Genomic DNA, 20,901 nt, shown 5'->3' on the forward strand with positions numbered 1-20,901 from the left:
GAGGCGTCGCCCAGCCGAACGCTTTGTCGTCTGTGGCCAGGTACATGAGGGGGCCGGCAGCAAGCGTCTAGCGTAGCGTCCCGAGACTTGCAGACTTGCGGCACTTGAGGAGCTTGCGGGGATGTGAAATGACGTGGCCAACTGTACCGAAAACGGGGAAGAGAAATTCTAGGCAACAGCCACTTGTGCTCCCAGGCGGCCACACTGACAACGAGGGCCAGCGTTGCTCAAATTCGGTGATGGGACGAGAACCGCTGTAGGCTGTTTATTAGGCCACGACAGTGAGCGTTTACTTTCTGTAAGGAATGTCTTGTCGTCGCAGGTGTTGTGTTTCGCCTGTACTCGGGGCTCCCAGGGAAAGTAGAAAACGCAATGTTATCAGGTGTTTTTCTTGCAAGAAATCGAGTCAAAAGGTCTGTATTACACACGTCTTTACCAGGTTCGGAACTTCAAATCTGTTTATGGCCTCTTTACAAGCTCGCTATTCGTCTTCCAAAATATTAAAAGTACACCATACCTCCAGATTCAGCCGTCCCCCACCCCCTGTACAAACTGTCTGTCGTATGGGCGCCCTTGGAGTGAGAACAGATAGGTTTCGAATGGAATGGAAATAACATCTGTAACAAGTGTAATTAAAAACACAATTTCTCCCTACTCACTGACAAAATATCCGAACAGTGCCTTCTGTAACACACACAGTTCTACATTGACAGACGCGTAATAGCGGCAGTTTCAATAAATTACTAATTGCAGAAACGGGTAGCCCTCAGTGAATTCGTTGTTGCATCACTACATTCACAGAAAAGAGACTTCCTTGTTTCCCATCGCTTTGTTACACACCTGACGTGTTGTGTTTACAAACAAAAAGCAATTTAGTTTTATCTTTACCTAATCCACGTCTAAGCCAAGATTGCTACAAGGTATCAATCGTTTACCAAATACCGCACAATTAATCTGCATCTTCGAAATCAACCCGACACAGCTGAAATGTTGTCATGGATGAGACTTTATTTTTCTCTCTTATGCGCGAAGAAAATATGTCCATATTCCGAATGAAAATTTGCACAAATATTCGATCGAGCTTTCCACGTCCTACTCGGAAGGAGAAGCAAAAAGAAGTGTTACCTTTTAAGTGTCTTCTGTTACTCGGCGTCGAATGTCGAACGTGCTGGCTGATGTTCGTTCTTGGAGTTCACTGACGTCCTGTTTGTTCGTCGCGCACAACACTCACGAGTGCATCCAGCTCTCTTAGAACATCTGACAGTCTGAGCTGTGGTCCTTCAGTTGCTCGGCGACAGTCGACCGCGCGTGACAATGCTGCCGTATTTGCTAGCACTAAGGGCTCTCCTGGAAGGAGCGAAAGTAAAGTGTGGCTTGCATTGTGGCTGCAAAAAGCACTCATTCCGCAGATCGCATTCGCGGTTTCAACAGCCGAGGAAGAGGGCTCGTTGGAGACGGAGAGGAGGGCCCGGAGGCGGCAACCCGGACTTGGCCCGCCATCTTCCGGAGGGAACGGTAAATTAACCCCAGCAGCGGCCGGCGCCGCGAGCCGTATGGTGCTGCTCGCACAAAATGCATCGTTTTTCTCGGCAGAGGAGCGTTGTTGCGACTGTCTGCCATCTAACTCGACAGCCAATAGCTCTCTTGTAAGGAGACAGGTACATGGACGGCCACCATTCTGTTCGCCGATTGCGGAAACGTCAGGAGCTCTCGTTACATCTCGATAGCGCGAGGCACTACAAATTCTCGCCTGTGGCGCGACGAATGCATACTTACCTGGCGTAGGGGATACCGTGATCATGAAGGCGGTTCCTCCGGGGTGAGGCCCTTCCATTGCACTTCGGTCGAGCTGACCCCCGCGATTACTCCAAATGTGAGTAACTCGGGCGCATAATTTTTGGTAGTCGGGACTTGCGTTCGCGCTGTCCCGGTGTCTATTTCAATTGCAAACGCAGTATTCTGTGGTAGCAGTCGGTAACTAGTGCGTCTGAGCACTCGGCCAGCAACGTGTTCCGCAAGGGACTGCCAAACGCAGCAGCACTCGCGCTACGCGCGTACCACACGTCTGCGTCGACCTGGCGTCAAACCCAGAGCCAGAGCACACTGTCTGTTCGATAAGCGCGGGGGACGCGCACCAGTAGTAGCAGCGGCAGCCGCGAGATGGCACAAGCGGTCTAACTCTGGTACGACATCCACATTAATGGCCGAACGGCGACTTTTGGCTTTCTCTGTCCATCAGGGGAATGCGCGCCAAACGCAATTGGACGGCGCGGCATTCCCTGCACGCGCGGCGACCGCGGTGGCGCGAGCCGGCGTACACGAGGCGTCGCCCAGCCGAACGCTTTGTCGTCTGTGGCCAGGTACATGAGGGGGCCGGCAGCAAGCGTCTAGCGTAGCGTCCCGAGACTTGCAGACTTGCGGCACTTGAGGAGCTTGCGGGGATGTGAAATGACGTGGCCAACTGTACCGAAAACGGGGAAGAGAAATTCTAGGCAACAGCCACTTGTGCTCCCAGGCGGCCACACTGACAACGAGGGCCAGCGTTGCTCAAATTCGGTGATGGGACGAGAACCGCTGTAGGCTGTTTATTAGGCCACGACAGTGAGCGTTTACTTTCTGTAAGGAATGTCTTGTCGTCGCAGGTGTTGTGTTTCGCCTGTACTCGGGGCTCCCAGGGAAAGTAGAAAACGCAATGTTATCAGGTGTTTTTCTTGCAAGAAATCGAGTCAAAAGGTCTGTATTACACACGTCTTTACCAGGTTCGGAACTTCAAATCTGTTTATGGCCTCTTTACAAGCTCGCTATTCGTCTTCCAAAATATTAAAAGTACACCATACCTCCAGATTCAGCCGTCCCCCACACCCCTGTACAAACTGTCTGTCGTATGGGCGCCCTTGGAGTGAGAACAGATAGGTTTCGAATGGAATGGAAATAACATCTGTAACAAGTGTAATTAAAAACACAATTTCTCCCTACTCACTGACAAAATATCCGAACAGTGCCTTCTGTAACACACACAGTTCTACATTGACAGACGCGTAATAGCGGCAGTTTCAATAAATTACTAATTGCAGAAACGGGTAGCCCTCAGTGAATTCGTTGTTGCATCACTACATTCACAGAAAAGAGACTTCCTTGTTTCCCATCGCTTTGTTACACACCTGACGTGTTGTGTTTACAAACAAAAAGCAATTTAGTTTTATCTTTACCTAATCCACGTCTAAGCCAAGATTGCTACAAGGTATCAATCGTTTACCAAATACCGCACAATTAATCTGCATCTTCGAAATCAACCCGACACAGCTGAAATGTTGTCATGGATGAGACTTTATTTTTCTCTCTTATGCGCGAAGAAAATATGTCCATATTCCGAATGAAAATTTGCACAAATATTCGATCGAGCTTTCCACGTCCTACTCGGAAGGAGAAGCAAAAAGAAGTGTTACCTTTTAAGTGTCTTCTGTTACTCGGCGTCGAATGTCGAACGTGCTGGCTGATGTTCGTTCTTGGAGTTCACTGACGTCCTGTTTGTTCGTCGCGCACAACACTCACGAGTGCATCCAGCTCTCTTAGAACATCTGACAGTCTGAGCTGTGGTCCTTCAGTTGCTCGGCGACAGTCGACCGCGCGTGACAATGCTGCCGTATTTGCTAGCACTAAGGGCTCTCCTGGAAGGAGCGAAAGTAAAGTGTGGCTTGCATTGTGGCTGCAAAAAGCACTCATTCCGCAGATCGCATTCGCGGTTTCAACAGCCGAGGAAGAGGGCTCGTTGGAGACGGAGAGGAGGGCCCGGAGGCGGCAACCCGGACTTGGCCCGCCATCTTCCGGAGGGAACGGTAAATTAACCCCAGCAGCGGCCGGCGCCGCGAGCCGTATGGTGCTGCTCGCACAAAATGCATCGTTTTTCTCGGCAGAGGAGCGTTGTTGCGACTGTCTGCCATCTAACTCGACAGCCAATAGCTCTCTTGTAAGGAGACAGGTACATGGACGGCCACCATTCTGTTCGCCGATTGCGGAAACGTCAGGAGCTCTCGTTACATCTCGATAGCGCGAGGCACTACAAATTCTCGCCTGTGGCGCGACGAATGCATACTTACCTGGCGTAGGGGATACCGTGATCATGAAGGCGGTTCCTCCGGGGTGAGGCCCTTCCATTGCACTTCGGTCGAGCTGACCCCCGCGATTACTCCAAATGTGAGTAACTCGGGCGCATAATTTTTGGTAGTCGGGACTTGCGTTCGCGCTGTCCCGGTGTCTATTTCAATTGCAAACGCAGTATTCTGTGGTAGCAGTCGGTAACTAGTGCGTCTGAGCACTCGGCCAGCAACGTGTTCCGCAAGGGACTGCCAAACGCAGCAGCACTCGCGCTACGCGCGTACCACACGTCTGCGTCGACCTGGCGTCAAACCCAGAGCCAGAGCACACTGTCTGTTCGATAAGCGCGGGGGACGCGCACCAGTAGTAGCAGCGGCAGCCGCGAGATGGCACAAGCGGTCTAACTCTGGTACGACATCCACATTAATGGCCGAACGGCGACTTTTGGCTTTCTCTGTCCATCAGGGGAATGCGCGCCAAACGCAATTGGACGGCGCGGCATTCCCTGCACGCGCGGCGACCGCGGTGGCGCGAGCCGGCGTACACGAGGCGTCGCCCAGCCGAACGCTTTGTCGTCTGTGGCCAGGTACATGAGGGGGCCGGCAGCAAGCGTCTAGCGTAGCGTCCCGAGACTTGCAGACTTGCGGCACTTGAGGAGCTTGCGGGGATGTGAAATGACGTGGCCAACTGTACCGAAAACGGGGAAGAGAAATTCTAGGCAACAGCCACTTGTGCTCCCAGGCGGCCACACTGACAACGAGGGCCAGCGTTGCTCAAATTCGGTGATGGGACGAGAACCGCTGTAGGCTGTTTATTAGGCCACGACAGTGAGCGTTTACTTTCTGTAAGGAATGTCTTGTCGTCGCAGGTGTTGTGTTTCGCCTGTACTCGGGGCTCCCAGGGAAAGTAGAAAACGCAATGTTATCAGGTGTTTTTCTTGCAAGAAATCGAGTCAAAAGGTCTGTATTACACACGTCTTTACCAGGTTCGGAACTTCAAATCTGTTTATGGCCTCTTTACAAGCTCGCTATTCGTCTTCCAAAATATTAAAAGTACACCATACCTCCAGATTCAGCCGTCCCCCACCCCCTGTACAAACTGTCTGTCGTATGGGCGCCCTTGGAGTGAGAACAGATAGGTTTCGAATGGAATGGAAATAACATCTGTAACAAGTGTAATTAAAAACACAATTTCTCCCTACTCACTGACAAAATATCCGAACAGTGCCTTCTGTAACACACACAGTTCTACATTGACAGACGCGTAATAGCGGCAGTTTCAATAAATTACTAATTGCAGAAACGGGTAGCCCTCAGTGAATTCGTTGTTGCATCACTACATTCACAGAAAAGAGACTTCCTTGTTTCCCATCGCTTTGTTACACACCTGACGTGTTGTGTTTACAAACAAAAAGCAATTTAGTTTTATCTTTACCTAATCCACGTCTAAGCCAAGATTGCTACAAGGTATCAATCGTTTACCAAATACCGCACAATTAATCTGCATCTTCGAAATCAACCCGACACAGCTGAAATGTTGTCATGGATGAGACTTTATTTTTCTCTCTTATGCGCGAAGAAAATATGTCCATATTCCGAATGAAAATTTGCACAAATATTCGATCGAGCTTTCCACGTCCTACTCGGAAGGAGAAGCAAAAAGAAGTGTTACCTTTTAAGTGTCTTCTGTTACTCGGCGTCGAATGTCGAACGTGCTGGCTGATGTTCGTTCTTGGAGTTCACTGACGTCCTGTTTGTTCGTCGCGCACAACACTCACGAGTGCATCCAGCTCTCTTAGAACATCTGACAGTCTGAGCTGTGGTCCTTCAGTTGCTCGGCGACAGTCGACCGCGCGTGACAATGCTGCCGTATTTGCTAGCACTAAGGGCTCTCCTGGAAGGAGCGAAAGTAAAGTGTGGCTTGCATTGTGGCTGCAAAAAGCACTCATTCCGCAGATCGCATTCGCGGTTTCAACAGCCGAGGAAGAGGGCTCGTTGGAGACGGAGAGGAGGGCCCGGAGGCGGCAACCCGGACTTGGCCCGCCATCTTCCGGAGGGAACGGTAAATTAACCCCAGCAGCGGCCGGCGCCGCGAGCCGTATGGTGCTGCTCGCACAAAATGCATCGTTTTTCTCGGCAGAGGAGCGTTGTTGCGACTGTCTGCCATCTAACTCGACAGCCAATAGCTCTCTTGTAAGGAGACAGGTACATGGACGGCCACCATTCTGTTCGCCGATTGCGGAAACGTCAGGAGCTCTCGTTACATCTCGATAGCGCGAGGCACTACAAATTCTCGCCTGTGGCGCGACGAATGCATACTTACCTGGCGTAGGGGATACCGTGATCATGAAGGCGGTTCCTCCGGGGTGAGGCCCTTCCATTGCACTTCGGTCGAGCTGACCCCCGCGATTACTCCAAATGTGAGTAACTCGGGCGCATAATTTTTGGTAGTCGGGACTTGCGTTCGCGCTGTCCCGGTGTCTATTTCAATTGCAAACGCAGTATTCTGTGGTAGCAGTCGGTAACTAGTGCGTCTGAGCACTCGGCCAGCAACGTGTTCCGCAAGGGACTGCCAAACGCAGCAGCACTCGCGCTACGCGCGTACCACACGTCTGCGTCGACCTGGCGTCAAACCCAGAGCCAGAGCACACTGTCTGTTCGATAAGCGCGGGGGACGCGCACCAGTAGTAGCAGCGGCAGCCGCGAGATGGCACAAGCGGTCTAACTCTGGTACGACATCCACATTAATGGCCGAACGGCGACTTTTGGCTTTCTCTGTCCATCAGGGGAATGCGCGCCAAACGCAATTGGACGGCGCGGCATTCCCTGCACGCGCGGCGACCGCGGTGGCGCGAGCCGGCGTACACGAGGCGTCGCCCAGCCGAACGCTTTGTCGTCTGTGGCCAGGTACATGAGGGGGCCGGCAGCAAGCGTCTAGCGTAGCGTCCCGAGACTTGCAGACTTGCGGCACTTGAGGAGCTTGCGGGGATGTGAAATGACGTGGCCAACTGTACCGAAAACGGGGAAGAGAAATTCTAGGCAACAGCCACTTGTGCTCCCAGGCGGCCACACTGACAACGAGGGCCAGCGTTGCTCAAATTCGGTGATGGGACGAGAACCGCTGTAGGCTGTTTATTAGGCCACGACAGTGAGCGTTTACTTTCTGTAAGGAATGTCTTGTCGTCGCAGGTGTTGTGTTTCGCCTGTACTCGGGGCTCCCAGGGAAAGTAGAAAACGCAATGTTATCAGGTGTTTTTCTTGCAAGAAATCGAGTCAAAAGGTCTGTATTACACACGTCTTTACCAGGTTCGGAACTTCAAATCTGTTTATGGCCTCTTTACAAGCTCGCTATTCGTCTTCCAAAATATTAAAAGTACACCATACCTCCAGATTCAGCCGTCCCCCACCCCCTGTACAAACTGTCTGTCGTATGGGCGCCCTTGGAGTGAGAACAGATAGGTTTCGAATGGAATGGAAATAACATCTGTAACAAGTGTAATTAAAAACACAATTTCTCCCTACTCACTGACAAAATATCCGAACAGTGCCTTCTGTAACACACACAGTTCTACATTGACAGACGCGTAATAGCGGCAGTTTCAATAAATTACTAATTGCAGAAACGGGTAGCCCTCAGTGAATTCGTTGTTGCATCACTACATTCACAGAAAAGAGACTTCCTTGTTTCCCATCGCTTTGTTACACACCTGACGTGTTGTGTTTACAAACAAAAAGCAATTTAGTTTTATCTTTACCTAATCCACGTCTAAGCCAAGATTGCTACAAGGTATCAATCGTTTACCAAATACCGCACAATTAATCTGCATCTTCGAAATCAACCCGACACAGCTGAAATGTTGTCATGGATGAGACTTTATTTTTCTCTCTTATGCGCGAAGAAAATATGTCCATATTCCGAATGAAAATTTGCACAAATATTCGATCGAGCTTTCCACGTCCTACTCGGAAGGAGAAGCAAAAAGAAGTGTTACCTTTTAAGTGTCTTCTGTTACTCGGCGTCGAATGTCGAACGTGCTGGCTGATGTTCGTTCTTGGAGTTCACTGACGTCCTGTTTGTTCGTCGCGCACAACACTCACGAGTGCATCCAGCTCTCTTAGAACATCTGACAGTCTGAGCTGTGGTCCTTCAGTTGCTCGGCGACAGTCGACCGCGCGTGACAATGCTGCCGTATTTGCTAGCACTAAGGGCTCTCCTGGAAGGAGCGAAAGTAAAGTGTGGCTTGCATTGTGGCTGCAAAAAGCACTCATTCCGCAGATCGCATTCGCGGTTTCAACAGCCGAGGAAGAGGGCTCGTTGGAGACGGAGAGGAGGGCCCGGAGGCGGCAACCCGGACTTGGCCCGCCATCTTCCGGAGGGAACGGTAAATTAACCCCAGCAGCGGCCGGCGCCGCGAGCCGTATGGTGCTGCTCGCACAAAATGCATCGTTTTTCTCGGCAGAGGAGCGTTGTTGCGACTGTCTGCCATCTAACTCGACAGCCAATAGCTCTCTTGTAAGGAGACAGGTACATGGACGGCCACCATTCTGTTCGCCGATTGCGGAAACGTCAGGAGCTCTCGTTACATCTCGATAGCGCGAGGCACTACAAATTCTCGCCTGTGGCGCGACGAATGCATACTTACCTGGCGTAGGGGATACCGTGATCATGAAGGCGGTTCCTCCGGGGTGAGGCCCTTCCATTGCACTTCGGTCGAGCTGACCCCCGCGATTACTCCAAATGTGAGTAACTCGGGCGCATAATTTTTGGTAGTCGGGACTTGCGTTCGCGCTGTCCCGGTGTCTATTTCAATTGCAAACGCAGTATTCTGTGGTAGCAGTCGGTAACTAGTGCGTCTGAGCACTCGGCCAGCAACGTGTTCCGCAAGGGACTGCCAAACGCAGCAGCACTCGCGCTACGCGCGTACCACACGTCTGCGTCGACCTGGCGTCAAACCCAGAGCCAGAGCACACTGTCTGTTCGATAAGCGCGGGGGACGCGCACCAGTAGTAGCAGCGGCAGCCGCGAGATGGCACAAGCGGTCTAACTCTGGTACGACATCCACATTAATGGCCGAACGGCGACTTTTGGCTTTCTCTGTCCATCAGGGGAATGCGCGCCAAACGCAATTGGACGGCGCGGCATTCCCTGCACGCGCGGCGACCGCGGTGGCGCGAGCCGGCGTACACGAGGCGTCGCCCAGCCGAACGCTTTGTCGTCTGTGGCCAGGTACATGAGGGGGCCGGCAGCAAGCGTCTAGCGTAGCGTCCCGAGACTTGCAGACTTGCGGCACTTGAGGAGCTTGCGGGGATGTGAAATGACGTGGCCAACTGTACCGAAAACGGGGAAGAGAAATTCTAGGCAACAGCCACTTGTGCTCCCAGGCGGCCACACTGACAACGAGGGCCAGCGTTGCTCAAATTCGGTGATGGGACGAGAACCGCTGTAGGCTGTTTATTAGGCCACGACAGTGAGCGTTTACTTTCTGTAAGGAATGTCTTGTCGTCGCAGGTGTTGTGTTTCGCCTGTACTCGGGGCTCCCAGGGAAAGTAGAAAACGCAATGTTATCAGGTGTTTTTCTTGCAAGAAATCGAGTCAAAAGGTCTGTATTACACACGTCTTTACCAGGTTCGGAACTTCAAATCTGTTTATGGCCTCTTTACAAGCTCGCTATTCGTCTTCCAAAATATTAAAAGTACACCATACCTCCAGATTCAGCCGTCCCCCACCCCCTGTACAAACTGTCTGTCGTATGGGCGCCCTTGGAGTGAGAACAGATAGGTTTCGAATGGAATGGAAATAACATCTGTAACAAGTGTAATTAAAAACACAATTTCTCCCTACTCACTGACAAAATATCCGAACAGTGCCTTCTGTAACACACACAGTTCTACATTGACAGACGCGTAATAGCGGCAGTTTCAATAAATTACTAATTGCAGAAACGGGTAGCCCTCAGTGAATTCGTTGTTGCATCACTACATTCACAGAAAAGAGACTTCCTTGTTTCCCATCGCTTTGTTACACACCTGACGTGTTGTGTTTACAAACAAAAAGCAATTTAGTTTTATCTTTACCTAATCCACGTCTAAGCCAAGATTGCTACAAGGTATCAATCGTTTACCAAATACCGCACAATTAATCTGCATCTTCGAAATCAACCCGACACAGCTGAAATGTTGTCATGGATGAGACTTTATTTTTCTCTCTTATGCGCGAAGAAAATATGTCCATATTCCGAATGAAAATTTGCACAAATATTCGATCGAGCTTTCCACGTCCTACTCGGAAGGAGAAGCAAAAAGAAGTGTTACCTTTTAAGTGTCTTCTGTTACTCGGCGTCGAATGTCGAACGTGCTGGCTGATGTTCGTTCTTGGAGTTCACTGACGTCCTGTTTGTTCGTCGCGCACAACACTCACGAGTGCATCCAGCTCTCTTAGAACATCTGACAGTCTGAGCTGTGGTCCTTCAGTTGCTCGGCGACAGTCGACCGCGCGTGACAATGCTGCCGTATTTGCTAGCACTAAGGGCTCTCCTGGAAGGAGCGAAAGTAAAGTGTGGCTTGCATTGTGGCTGCAAAAAGCACTCATTCCGCAGATCGCATTCGCGGTTTCAACAGCCGAGGAAGAGGGCTCGTTGGAGACGGAGAGGAGGGCCCGGAGGCGGCAACCCGGACTTGGCCCGCCATCTTCCGGAGGGAACGGTAAATTAACCCCAGCAGCGGCCGGCGCCGCGAGCCGTATGGTGCTGCTCGCACAAAATGCATCGTTTTTCTCGGCAGAGGAGCGTTGTTGCGACTGTCTGCCATCTAACTCGACAGCCAATAGCTCTCTTGTAAGGAGACAGGTACATGGACGGCCACCATTCTGTTCGCCGATTGCGGAAACGTCAGGAGCTCTCGTTACATCTCGATAGCGCGAGGCACTACAAATTCTCGCCTGTGGCGCGACGAATGCATACTTACCTGGCGTAGGGGATACCGTGATCATGAAGGCGGTTCCTCCGGGGTGAGGCCCTTCCATTGCACTTCGGTCGAGCTGACCCCCGCGATTACTCCAAATGTGAGTAACTCGGGCGCATAATTTTTGGTAGTCGGGACTTGCGTTCGCGCTGTCCCGGTGTCTATTTCAATTGCAAACGCAGTATTCTGTGGTAGCAGTCGGTAACTAGTGCGTCTGAGCACTCGGCCAGCAACGTGTTCCGCAAGGGACTGCCAAACGCAGCAGCACTCGCGCTACGCGCGTACCACACGTCTGCGTCGACCTGGCGTCAAACCCAGAGCCAGAGCACACTGTCTGTTCGATAAGCGCGGGGGACGCGCACCAGTAGTAGCAGCGGCAGCCGCGAGATGGCACAAGCGGTCTAACTCTGGTACGACATCCACATTAATGGCCGAACGGCGACTTTTGGCTTTCTCTGTCCATCAGGGGAATGCGCGCCAAACGCAATTGGACGGCGCGGCATTCCCTGCACGCGCGGCGACCGCGGTGGCGCGAGCCGGCGTACACGAGGCGTCGCCCAGCCGAACGCTTTGTCGTCTGTGGCCAGGTACATGAGGGGGCCGGCAGCAAGCGTCTAGCGTAGCGTCCCGAGACTTGCAGACTTGCGGCACTTGAGGAGCTTGCGGGGATGTGAAATGACGTGGCCAACTGTACCGAAAACGGGGAAGAGAAATTCTAGGCAACAGCCACTTGTGCTCCCAGGCGGCCACACTGACAACGAGGGCCAGCGTTGCTCAAATTCGGTGATGGGACGAGAACCGCTGTAGGCTGTTTATTAGGCCACGACAGTGAGCGTTTACTTTCTGTAAGGAATGTCTTGTCGTCGCAGGTGTTGTGTTTCGCCTGTACTCGGGGCTCCCAGGGAAAGTAGAAAACGCAATGTTATCAGGTGTTTTTCTTGCAAGAAATCGAGTCAAAAGGTCTGTATTACACACGTCTTTACCAGGTTCGGAACTTCAAATCTGTTTATGGCCTCTTTACAAGCTCGCTATTCGTCTTCCAAAATATTAAAAGTACACCATACCTCCAGATTCAGCCGTCCCCCACCCCCTGTACAAACTGTCTGTCGTATGGGCGCCCTTGGAGTGAGAACAGATAGGTTTCGAATGGAATGGAAATAACATCTGTAACAAGTGTAATTAAAAACACAATTTCTCCCTACTCACTGACAAAATATCCGAACAGTGCCTTCTGTAACACACACAGTTCTACATTGACAGACGCGTAATAGCGGCAGTTTCAATAAATTACTAATTGCAGAAACGGGTAGCCCTCAGTGAATTCGTTGTTGCATCACTACATTCACAGAAAAGAGACTTCCTTGTTTCCCATCGCTTTGTTACACACCTGACGTGTTGTGTTTACAAACAAAAAGCAATTTAGTTTTATCTTTACCTAATCCACGTCTAAGCCAAGATTGCTACAAGGTATCAATCGTTTACCAAATACCGCACAATTAATCTGCATCTTCGAAATCAACCCGACACAGCTGAAATGTTGTCATGGATGAGACTTTATTTTTCTCTCTTATGCGCGAAGAAAATATGTCCATATTCCGAATGAAAATTTGCACAAATATTCGATCGAGCTTTCCACGTCCTACTCGGAAGGAGAAGCAAAAAGAAGTGTTACCTTTTAAGTGTCTTCTGTTACTCGGCGTCGAATGTCGAACGTGCTGGCTGATGTTCGTTCTTGGAGTTCACTGACGTCCTGTTTGTTCGTCGCGCACAACACTCACGAGTGCATCCAGCTCTCTTAGAACATCTGACAGTCTGAGCTGTGGTCCTTCAGTTGCTCGGCGACAGTCGACCGCGCGTGACAATGCTGCCGTATTTGCTAGCACTAAGGGCTCTCCTGGAAGGAGCGAAAGTAAAGTGTGGCTTGCATTGTGGCTGCAAAAAGCACTCATTCCGCAGATCGCATTCGCGGTTTCAACAGCCGAGGAAGAGGGCTCGTTGGAGACGGAGAGGAGGGCCCGGAGGCGGCAACCCGGACTTGGCCCGCCATCTTCCGGAGGGAACGGTAAATTAACCCCAGCAGCGGCCGGCGCCGCGAGCCGTATGGTGCTGCTCGCACAAAATGCATCGTTTTTCTCGGCAGAGGAGCGTTGTTGCGACTGTCTGCCATCTAACTCGACAGCCAATAGCTCTCTTGTAAGGAGACAGGTACATGGACGGCCACCATTCTGTTCGCCGATTGCGGAAACGTCAGGAGCTCTCGTTACATCTCGATAGCGCGAGGCACTACAAATTCTCGCCTGTGGCGCGACGAATGCATACTTACCTGGCGTAGGGGATACCGTGATCATGAAGGCGGTTCCTCCGGGGTGAGGCCCTTCCATTGCACTTCGGTCGAGCTGACCCCCGCGATTACTCCAAATGTGAGTAACTCGGGCGCATAATTTTTGGTAGTCGGGACTTGCGTTCGCGCTGTCCCGGTGTCTATTTCAATTGCAAACGCAGTATTCTGTGGTAGCAGTCGGTAACTAGTGCGTCTGAGCACTCGGCCAGCAACGTGTTCCGCAAGGGACTGCCAAACGCAGCAGCACTCGCGCTACGCGCGTACCACACGTCTGCGTCGACCTGGCGTCAAACCCAGAGCCAGAGCACACTGTCTGTTCGATAAGCGCGGGGGACGCGCACCAGTAGTAGCAGCGGCAGCCGCGAGATGGCACAAGCGGTCTAACTCTGGTACGACATCCACATTAATGGCCGAACGGCGACTTTTGGCTTTCTCTGTCCATCAGGGGAATGCGCGCCAAACGCAATTGGACGGCGCGGCATTCCCTGCACGCGCGGCGACCGCGGTGGCGCGAGCCGGCGTACACGAGGCGTCGCCCAGCCGAACGCTTTGTCGTCTGTGGCCAGGTACATGAGGGGGCCGGCAGCAAGCGTCTAGCGTAGCGTCCCGAGACTTGCAGACTTGCGGCACTTGAGGAGCTTGCGGGGATGTGAAATGACGTGGCCAACTGTACCGAAAACGGGGAAGAGAAATTCTAGGCAACAGCCACTTGTGCTCCCAGGCGGCCACACTGACAACGAGGGCCAGCGTTGCTCAAATTCGGTGATGGGACGAGAACCGCTGTAGGCTGTTTATTAGGCCACGACAGTGAGCGTTTACTTTCTGTAAGGAATGTCTTGTCGTCGCAGGTGTTGTGTTTCGCCTGTACTCGGGGCTCCCAGGGAAAGTAGAAAACGCAATGTTATCAGGTGTTTTTCTTGCAAGAAATCGAGTCAAAAGGTCTGTATTACACACGTCTTTACCAGGTTCGGAACTTCAAATCTGTTTATGGCCTCTTTACAAGCTCGCTATTCGTCTTCCAAAATATTAAAAGTACACCATACCTCCAGATTCAGCCGTCCCCCACCCCCTGTACAAACTGTCTGTCGTATGGGCGCCCTTGGAGTGAGAACAGATAGGTTTCGAATGGAATGGAAATAACATCTGTAACAAGTGTAATTAAAAACACAATTTCTCCCTACTCACTGACAAAATATCCGAACAGTGCCTTCTGTAACACACACAGTTCTACATTGACAGACGCGTAATAGCGGCAGTTTCAATAAATTACTAATTGCAGAAACGGGTAGCCCTCAGTGAATTCGTTGTTGCATCACTACATTCACAGAAAAGAGACTTCCTTGTTTCCCATCGCTTTGTTACACACCTGACGTGTTGTGTTTACAAACAAAAAGCAATTTAGTTTTATCTTTACCTAATCCACGTCTAAGCCAAGATTGCTACAAGGTATCAATCGTTTACCAAATACCGCACAATTAATCTGCATCTTCGAAATCAACCCGACACAGCTGAAATGTTGTCATGGATGAGACTTTATTTTTCTCTCTTATGCGCGAAGAAAATATGTCCATATTCCGAATGAAAATTTGCACAAATATTCGATCGAGCTTTCCACGTCCTACTCGGAAGGAGAAGCAAAAAGAAGTGTTACCTTTTAAGTGTCTTCTGTTACTCGGCGTCGAATGTCGAACGTGCTGGCTGATGTTCGTTCTTGGAGTTCACTGACGTCCTGTTTGTTCGTCGCGCACAACACTCACGAGTGCATCCAGCTCTCTTAGAACATCTGACAGTCTGAGCTGTGGTCCTTCAGTTGCTCGGCGACAGTCGACCGCGCGTGACAATGCTGCCGTATTTGCTAGCACTAAGGGCTCTCCTGGAAGGAGCGAAAGTAAAGTGTGGCTTGCATTGTGGCTGCAAAAAGCACTCATTCCGCAGATCGCATTCGCGGTTTCAACAGCCGAGGAAGAGGGCTCGTTGGAGACGGAGAGGAGGGCCCGGAGGCGGCAACCCGGACTTGGCCCGCCATCTTCCGGAGGGAACGGTAAATTAACCCCAGCAGCGGCCGGCGCCGCGAGCCGTATGGTGCTGCTCGCACAAAATGCATCGTTTTTCTCGGCAGAGGAGCGTTGTTGCGACTGTCTGCCATCTAACTCGACAGCCAATAGCTCTCTTGTAAGGAGACAGGTACATGGACGGCCACCATTCTGTTCGCCGATTGCGGAAACGTCAGGAGCTCTCGTTACATCTCGATAGCGCGAGGCACTACAAATTCTCGCCTGTGGCGCGACGAATGCATACTTACCTGGCGTAGGGGATACCGTGATCATGAAGGCGGTTCCTCCGGGGTGAGGCCCTTCCATTGCACTTCGGTCGAGCTGACCCCCGCGATTACTCCAAATGTGAGTAACTCGGGCGCATAATTTTTGGTAGTCGGGACTTGCGTTCGCGCTGTCCCGGTGTCTATTTCAATTGCAAACGCAGTATTCTGTGGTAGCAGTCGGTAACTAGTGCGTCTGAGCACTCGGCCAGCAACGTGTTCCGCAAGGGACTGCCAAACGCAGCAGCACTCGCGCTACGCGCGTACCACACGTCTGCGTCGACCTGGCGTCAAACCCAGAGCCAGAGCACACTGTCTGTTCGATAAGCGCGGGGGACGCGCACCAGTAGTAGCAGCGGCAGCCGCGAGATGGCACAAGCGGTCTAACTCTGGTACGACATCCACATTAATGGCCGAACGGCGACTTTTGGCTTTCTCTGTCCATCAGGGGAATGCGCGCCAAACGCAATTGGACGGCGCGGCATTCCCTGCACGCGCGGCGACCGCGGTGGCGCGAGCCGGCGTACACGAGGCGTCGCCCAGCCGAACGCTTTGTCGTCTGTGGCCAGGTACATGAGGGGGCCGGCAGCAAGCGTCTAGCGTAGCGTCCCGAGACTTGCAGACTTGCGGCACTTGAGGAGCTTGCGGGGATGTGAAATGACGTGGCCAACTGTACCGAAAACGGGGAAGAGAAATTCTAGGCAACAGCCACTTGTGCTCCCAGGCGGCCACACTGACAACGAGGGCCAGCGTTGCTCAAATTCGGTGATGGGACGAGAACCGCTGTAGGCTGTTTATTAGGCCACGACAGTGAGCGTTTACTTTCTGTAAGGAATGTCTTGTCGTCGCAGGTGTTGTGTTTCGCCTGTACTCGGGGCTCCCAGGGAAAGTAGAAAACGCAATGTTATCAGGTGTTTTTCTTGCAAGAAATCGAGTCAAAAGGTCTGTATTACACACGTCTTTACCAGGTTCGGAACTTCAAATCTGTTTATGGCCTCTTTACAAGCTCGCTATTCGTCTTCCAAAATATTAAAAGTACACCATACCTCCAGATTCAGCCGTCCCCCACCCCCTGTACAAACTGTCTGTCGTATGGGCGCCCTTGGAGTGAGAACAGATAGGTTTCGAATGGAATGGAAATAACATCTGTAACAAGTGTAATTAAAAACACAATTTCTCCCTACTCACTGACAAAATATCCGAACAGTGCCTTCTGTAACACACACAGTTCTACATTGACAGACGCGTAATAGCGGCAGTTTCAATAAATTACTAATTGCAGAAACGGGTAGCCCTCAGTGAATTCGTTGTTGCATCACTACATTCACAGAAAAGAGACTTCCTTGTTTCCCATCGCTTTGTTACACACCTGACGTGTTGTGTTTACAAACAAAAAGCAATTTAGTTTTATCTTTACCTAATCCACGTCTAAGCCAAGATTGCTACAAGGTATCAATCGTTTACCAAATACCGCACAATTAATCTGCATCTTCGAAATCAACCCGACACAGCTGAAATGTTGTCATGGATGAGACTTTATTTTTCTCTCTTATGCGCGAAGAAAATATGTCCATATTCCGAATGAAAATTTGCACAAATATTCGATCGAGCTTTCCACGTCCTACTCGGAAGGAGAAGCAAAAAGAAGTGTTACCTTTTAAGTGTCTTCTGTTACTCGGCGTCGAATGTCGAACGTGCTGGCTGATGTTCGTTCTTGGAGTTCACTGACGTCCTGTTTGTTCGTCGCGCACAACACTCACGAGTGCATCCAGCTCTCTTAGAACATCTGACAGTCTGAGCTGTGGTCCTTCAGTTGCTCGGCGACAGTCGACCGCGCGTGACAATGCTGCCGTATTTGCTAGCACTAAGGGCTCTCCTGGAAGGAGCGAAAGTAAAGTGTGGCTTGCATTGTGGCTGCAAAAAGCACTCATTCCGCAGATCGCATTCGCGGTTTCAACAGCCGAGGAAGAGGGCTCGTTGGAGACGGAGAGGAGGGCCCGGAGGCGGCAACCCGGACTTGGCCCGCCATCTTCCGGAGGGAACGGTAAATTAACCCCAGCAGCGGCCGGCGCCGCGAGCCGTATGGTGCTGCTCGCACAAAATGCATCGTTTTTCTCGGCAGAGGAGCGTTGTTGCGACTGTCTGCCATCTAACTCGACAGCCAATAGCTCTCTTGTAAGGAGACAGGTACATGGACGGCCACCATTCTGTTCGCCGATTGCGGAAACGTCAGGAGCTCTCGTTACATCTCGATAGCGCGAGGCACTACAAATTCTCGCCTGTGGCGCGACGAATGCATACTTACCTGGCGTAGGGGATACCGTGATCATGAAGGCGGTTCCTCCGGGGTGAGGCCCTTCCATTGCACTTCGGTCGAGCTGACCCCCGCGATTACTCCAAATGTGAGTAACTCGGGCGCATAATTTTTGGTAGTCGGGACTTGCGTTCGCGCTGTCCCGGTGTCTATTTCAATTGCAAACGCAGTATTCTGTGGTAGCAGTCGGTAACTAGTGCGTCTGAGCACTCGGCCAGCAACGTGTTCCGCAAGGGACTGCCAAACGCAGCAGCACTCGCGCTACGCGCGTACCACACGTCTGCGTCGACCTGGCGTCAAACCCAGAGCCAGAGCACACTGTCTGTTCGATAAGCGCGGGGGACGCGCACCAGTAGTAGCAGCGGCAGCCGCGAGATGGCACAAGCGGTCTAACTCTGGTACGACATCCACATTAATGGCCGAACGGCGACTTTTGGCTTTCTCTGTCCATCAGGGGAATGCGCGCCAAACGCAATTGGACGGCGCGGCATTCCCTGCACGCGCGGCGACCGCGGTGGCGCGAGCCGGCGTACACGAGGCGTCGCCCAGCCGAACGCTTTGTCGTCTGTGGCCAGGTACATGAGGGGGCCGGCAGCAAGCGTCTAGCGTAGCGTCCCGAGACTTGCAGACTTGCGGCACTTGAGGAGCTTGCGGGGATGTGAAATGACGTGGCCAACTGTACCGAAAACGGGGAAGAGAAATTCTAGGCAACAGCCACTTGTGCTCCCAGGCGGCCACACTGACAACGAGGGCCAGCGTTGCTCAAATTCGGTGATGGGACGAGAACCGCTGTAGGCTGTTTATTAGGCCACGACAGTGAGCGTTTACTTTCTGTAAGGAATGTCTTGTCGTCGCAGGTGTTGTGTTTCGCCTGTACTCGGGGCTCCCAGGGAAAGTAGAAAACGCAATGTTATCAGGTGTTTTTCTTGCAAGAAATCGAGTCAAAAGGTCTGTATTACACACGTCTTTACCAGGTTCGGAACTTCAAATCTGTTTATGGCCTCTTTACAAGCTCGCTATTCGTCTTCCAAAATATTAAAAGTACACCATACCTCCAGATTCAGCCGTCCCCCACCCCCTGTACAAACTGTCTGTCGTATGGGCGCCCTTGGAGTGAGAACAGATAGGTTTCGAATGGAATGGAAATAACATCTGTAACAAGTGTAATTAAAAACACAATTTCTCCCTACTCACTGACAAAATATCCGAACAGTGCCTTCTGTAACACACACAGTTCTACATTGACAGACGCGTAATAGCGGCAGTTTCAATAAATTACTAATTGCAGAAACGGGTAGCCCTCAGTGAATTCGTTGTTGCATCACTACATTCACAGAAAAGAGACTTCCTTGTTTCCCATCGCTTTGTTACACACCTGACGTGTTGTGTTTACAAACAAAAAGCAATTTAGTTTTATCTTTACCTAATCCACGTCTAAGCCAAGATTGCTACAAGGTATCAATCGTTTACCAAATACCGCACAATTAATCTGCATCTTCGAAATCAACCCGACACAGCTGAAATGTTGTCATGGATGAGACTTTATTTTTCTCTCTTATGCGCGAAGAAAATATGTCCATATTCCGAATGAAAATTTGCACAAATATTCGATCGAGCTTTCCACGTCCTACTCGGAAGGAGAAGCAAAAAGAAGTGTTACCTTTTAAGTGTCTTCTGTTACTCGGCGTCGAATGTCGAACGTGCTGGCTGATGTTCGTTCTTGGAGTTCACTGACGTCCTGTTTGTTCGTCGCGCACAACACTCACGAGTGCATCCAGCTCTCTTAGAACATCTGACAGTCTGAGCTGTGGTCCTTCAGTTGCTCGGCGACAGTCGACCGCGCGTGACAATGCTGCCGTATTTGCTAGCACTAAGGGCTCTCCTGGAAGGAGCGAAAGTAAAGTGTGGCTTGCATTGTGGCTGCAAAAAGCACTCATTCCGCAGATCGCATTCGCGGTTTCAACAGCCGAGGAAGAGGGCTCGTTGGAGACGGAGAGGAGGGCCCGGAGGCGGCAACCCGGACTTGGCCCGCCATCTTCCGGAGGGAACGGTAAATTAACCCCAGCAGCGGCCGGCGCCGCGAGCCGTATGGTGCTGCTCGCACAAAATGCATCGTTTTTCTCGGCAGAGGAGCGTTGTTGCGACTGTCTGCCATCTAACTCGACAGCCAATAGCTCTCTTGTAAGGAGACAGGTACATGGACGGCCACCATTCTGTTCGCCGATTGCGGAAACGTCAGGAGCTCTCGTTACATCTCGATAGCGCGAGGCACTACAAATTCTCGCCTGTGGCGCGACGAATGCATACTTACCTGGCGTAGGGGATACCGTGATCATGAAGGCGGTTCCTCCGGGGTGAGGCCCTTCCATTGCACTTCGGTCGAGCTGACCCCCGCGATTACTCCAAATGTGAGTAACTCGGGCGCATAATTTTTGGTAGTCGGGACTTGCGTTCGCGCTGTCCCGGTGTCTATTTCAATTGCAAACGCAGTATTCTGTGGTAGCAGTCGGTAACTAGTGCGTCTGAGCACTCGGCCAGCAACGTGTTCCGCAAGGGACTGCCAAACGCAGCAGCACTCGCGCTACGCGCGTACCACACGTCTGCGTCGACCTGGCGTCAAACCCAGAGCCAGAGCACACTGTCTGTTCGATAAGCGCGGGGGACGCGCACCAGTAGTAGCAGCGGCAGCCGCGAGATGGCACAAGCGGTCTAACTCTGGTACGACATCCACATTAATGGCCGAACGGCGACTTTTGGCTTTCTCTGTCCATCAGGGGAATGCGCGCCAAACGCAATTGGACGGCGCGGCATTCCCTGCACGCGCGGCGACCGCGGTGGCGCGAGCCGGCGTACACGAGGCGTCGCCCAGCCGAAC

At 51.7% G+C, this 20,901-nt stretch overlaps 9 non-coding genes across 9 annotated transcripts; all 9 read left to right on the forward strand.

Annotated features, from left to right (window-relative positions):
* Positions 1 to 1,768: 1,768 nt before the first annotated feature.
* On the forward strand, positions 1,769 to 1,931 carry LOC126445639 (U1 spliceosomal RNA). Its single transcript, XR_007583046.1, has one exon. It is a non-coding gene; the product is annotated as a U1 spliceosomal RNA (small nuclear RNA).
* A 2,158-nt stretch (positions 1,932 to 4,089) lies between these two features.
* LOC126445641 (U1 spliceosomal RNA) lies at positions 4,090 to 4,252 on the forward strand. The gene has a single exon (XR_007583047.1). It is a non-coding gene; the product is annotated as a U1 spliceosomal RNA (small nuclear RNA).
* Positions 4,253 to 6,409: 2,157 nt separating this feature from the next.
* LOC126445642 (U1 spliceosomal RNA) lies at positions 6,410 to 6,572 on the forward strand. Its single transcript, XR_007583048.1, has one exon. It is a non-coding gene; the product is annotated as a U1 spliceosomal RNA (small nuclear RNA).
* Positions 6,573 to 8,729: 2,157 nt separating this feature from the next.
* Positions 8,730 to 8,892, forward strand: LOC126445643 (U1 spliceosomal RNA). The gene has a single exon (XR_007583049.1). It is a non-coding gene; the product is annotated as a U1 spliceosomal RNA (small nuclear RNA).
* Positions 8,893 to 11,049: 2,157 nt separating this feature from the next.
* LOC126445644 (U1 spliceosomal RNA) lies at positions 11,050 to 11,212 on the forward strand. Its single transcript, XR_007583050.1, has one exon. It is a non-coding gene; the product is annotated as a U1 spliceosomal RNA (small nuclear RNA).
* Positions 11,213 to 13,369: 2,157 nt separating this feature from the next.
* On the forward strand, positions 13,370 to 13,532 carry LOC126445645 (U1 spliceosomal RNA). Its single transcript, XR_007583051.1, has one exon. It is a non-coding gene; the product is annotated as a U1 spliceosomal RNA (small nuclear RNA).
* A 2,157-nt stretch (positions 13,533 to 15,689) lies between these two features.
* On the forward strand, positions 15,690 to 15,852 carry LOC126445647 (U1 spliceosomal RNA). The gene has a single exon (XR_007583053.1). It is a non-coding gene; the product is annotated as a U1 spliceosomal RNA (small nuclear RNA).
* A 2,157-nt stretch (positions 15,853 to 18,009) lies between these two features.
* On the forward strand, positions 18,010 to 18,172 carry LOC126445648 (U1 spliceosomal RNA). The gene has a single exon (XR_007583054.1). It is a non-coding gene; the product is annotated as a U1 spliceosomal RNA (small nuclear RNA).
* A 2,157-nt stretch (positions 18,173 to 20,329) lies between these two features.
* On the forward strand, positions 20,330 to 20,492 carry LOC126445649 (U1 spliceosomal RNA). The gene has a single exon (XR_007583055.1). It is a non-coding gene; the product is annotated as a U1 spliceosomal RNA (small nuclear RNA).
* The last annotated feature ends 409 nt before the right edge of the window (positions 20,493 to 20,901 follow it).

This window comes from Schistocerca serialis, unplaced genomic scaffold (genome assembly GCF_023864345.2).
Source record: "Schistocerca serialis cubense isolate TAMUIC-IGC-003099 unplaced genomic scaffold, iqSchSeri2.2 HiC_scaffold_348, whole genome shotgun sequence".
In the NCBI taxonomy this organism is placed as follows: Eukaryota; Metazoa; Arthropoda; class Insecta; order Orthoptera; family Acrididae; genus Schistocerca; species Schistocerca serialis.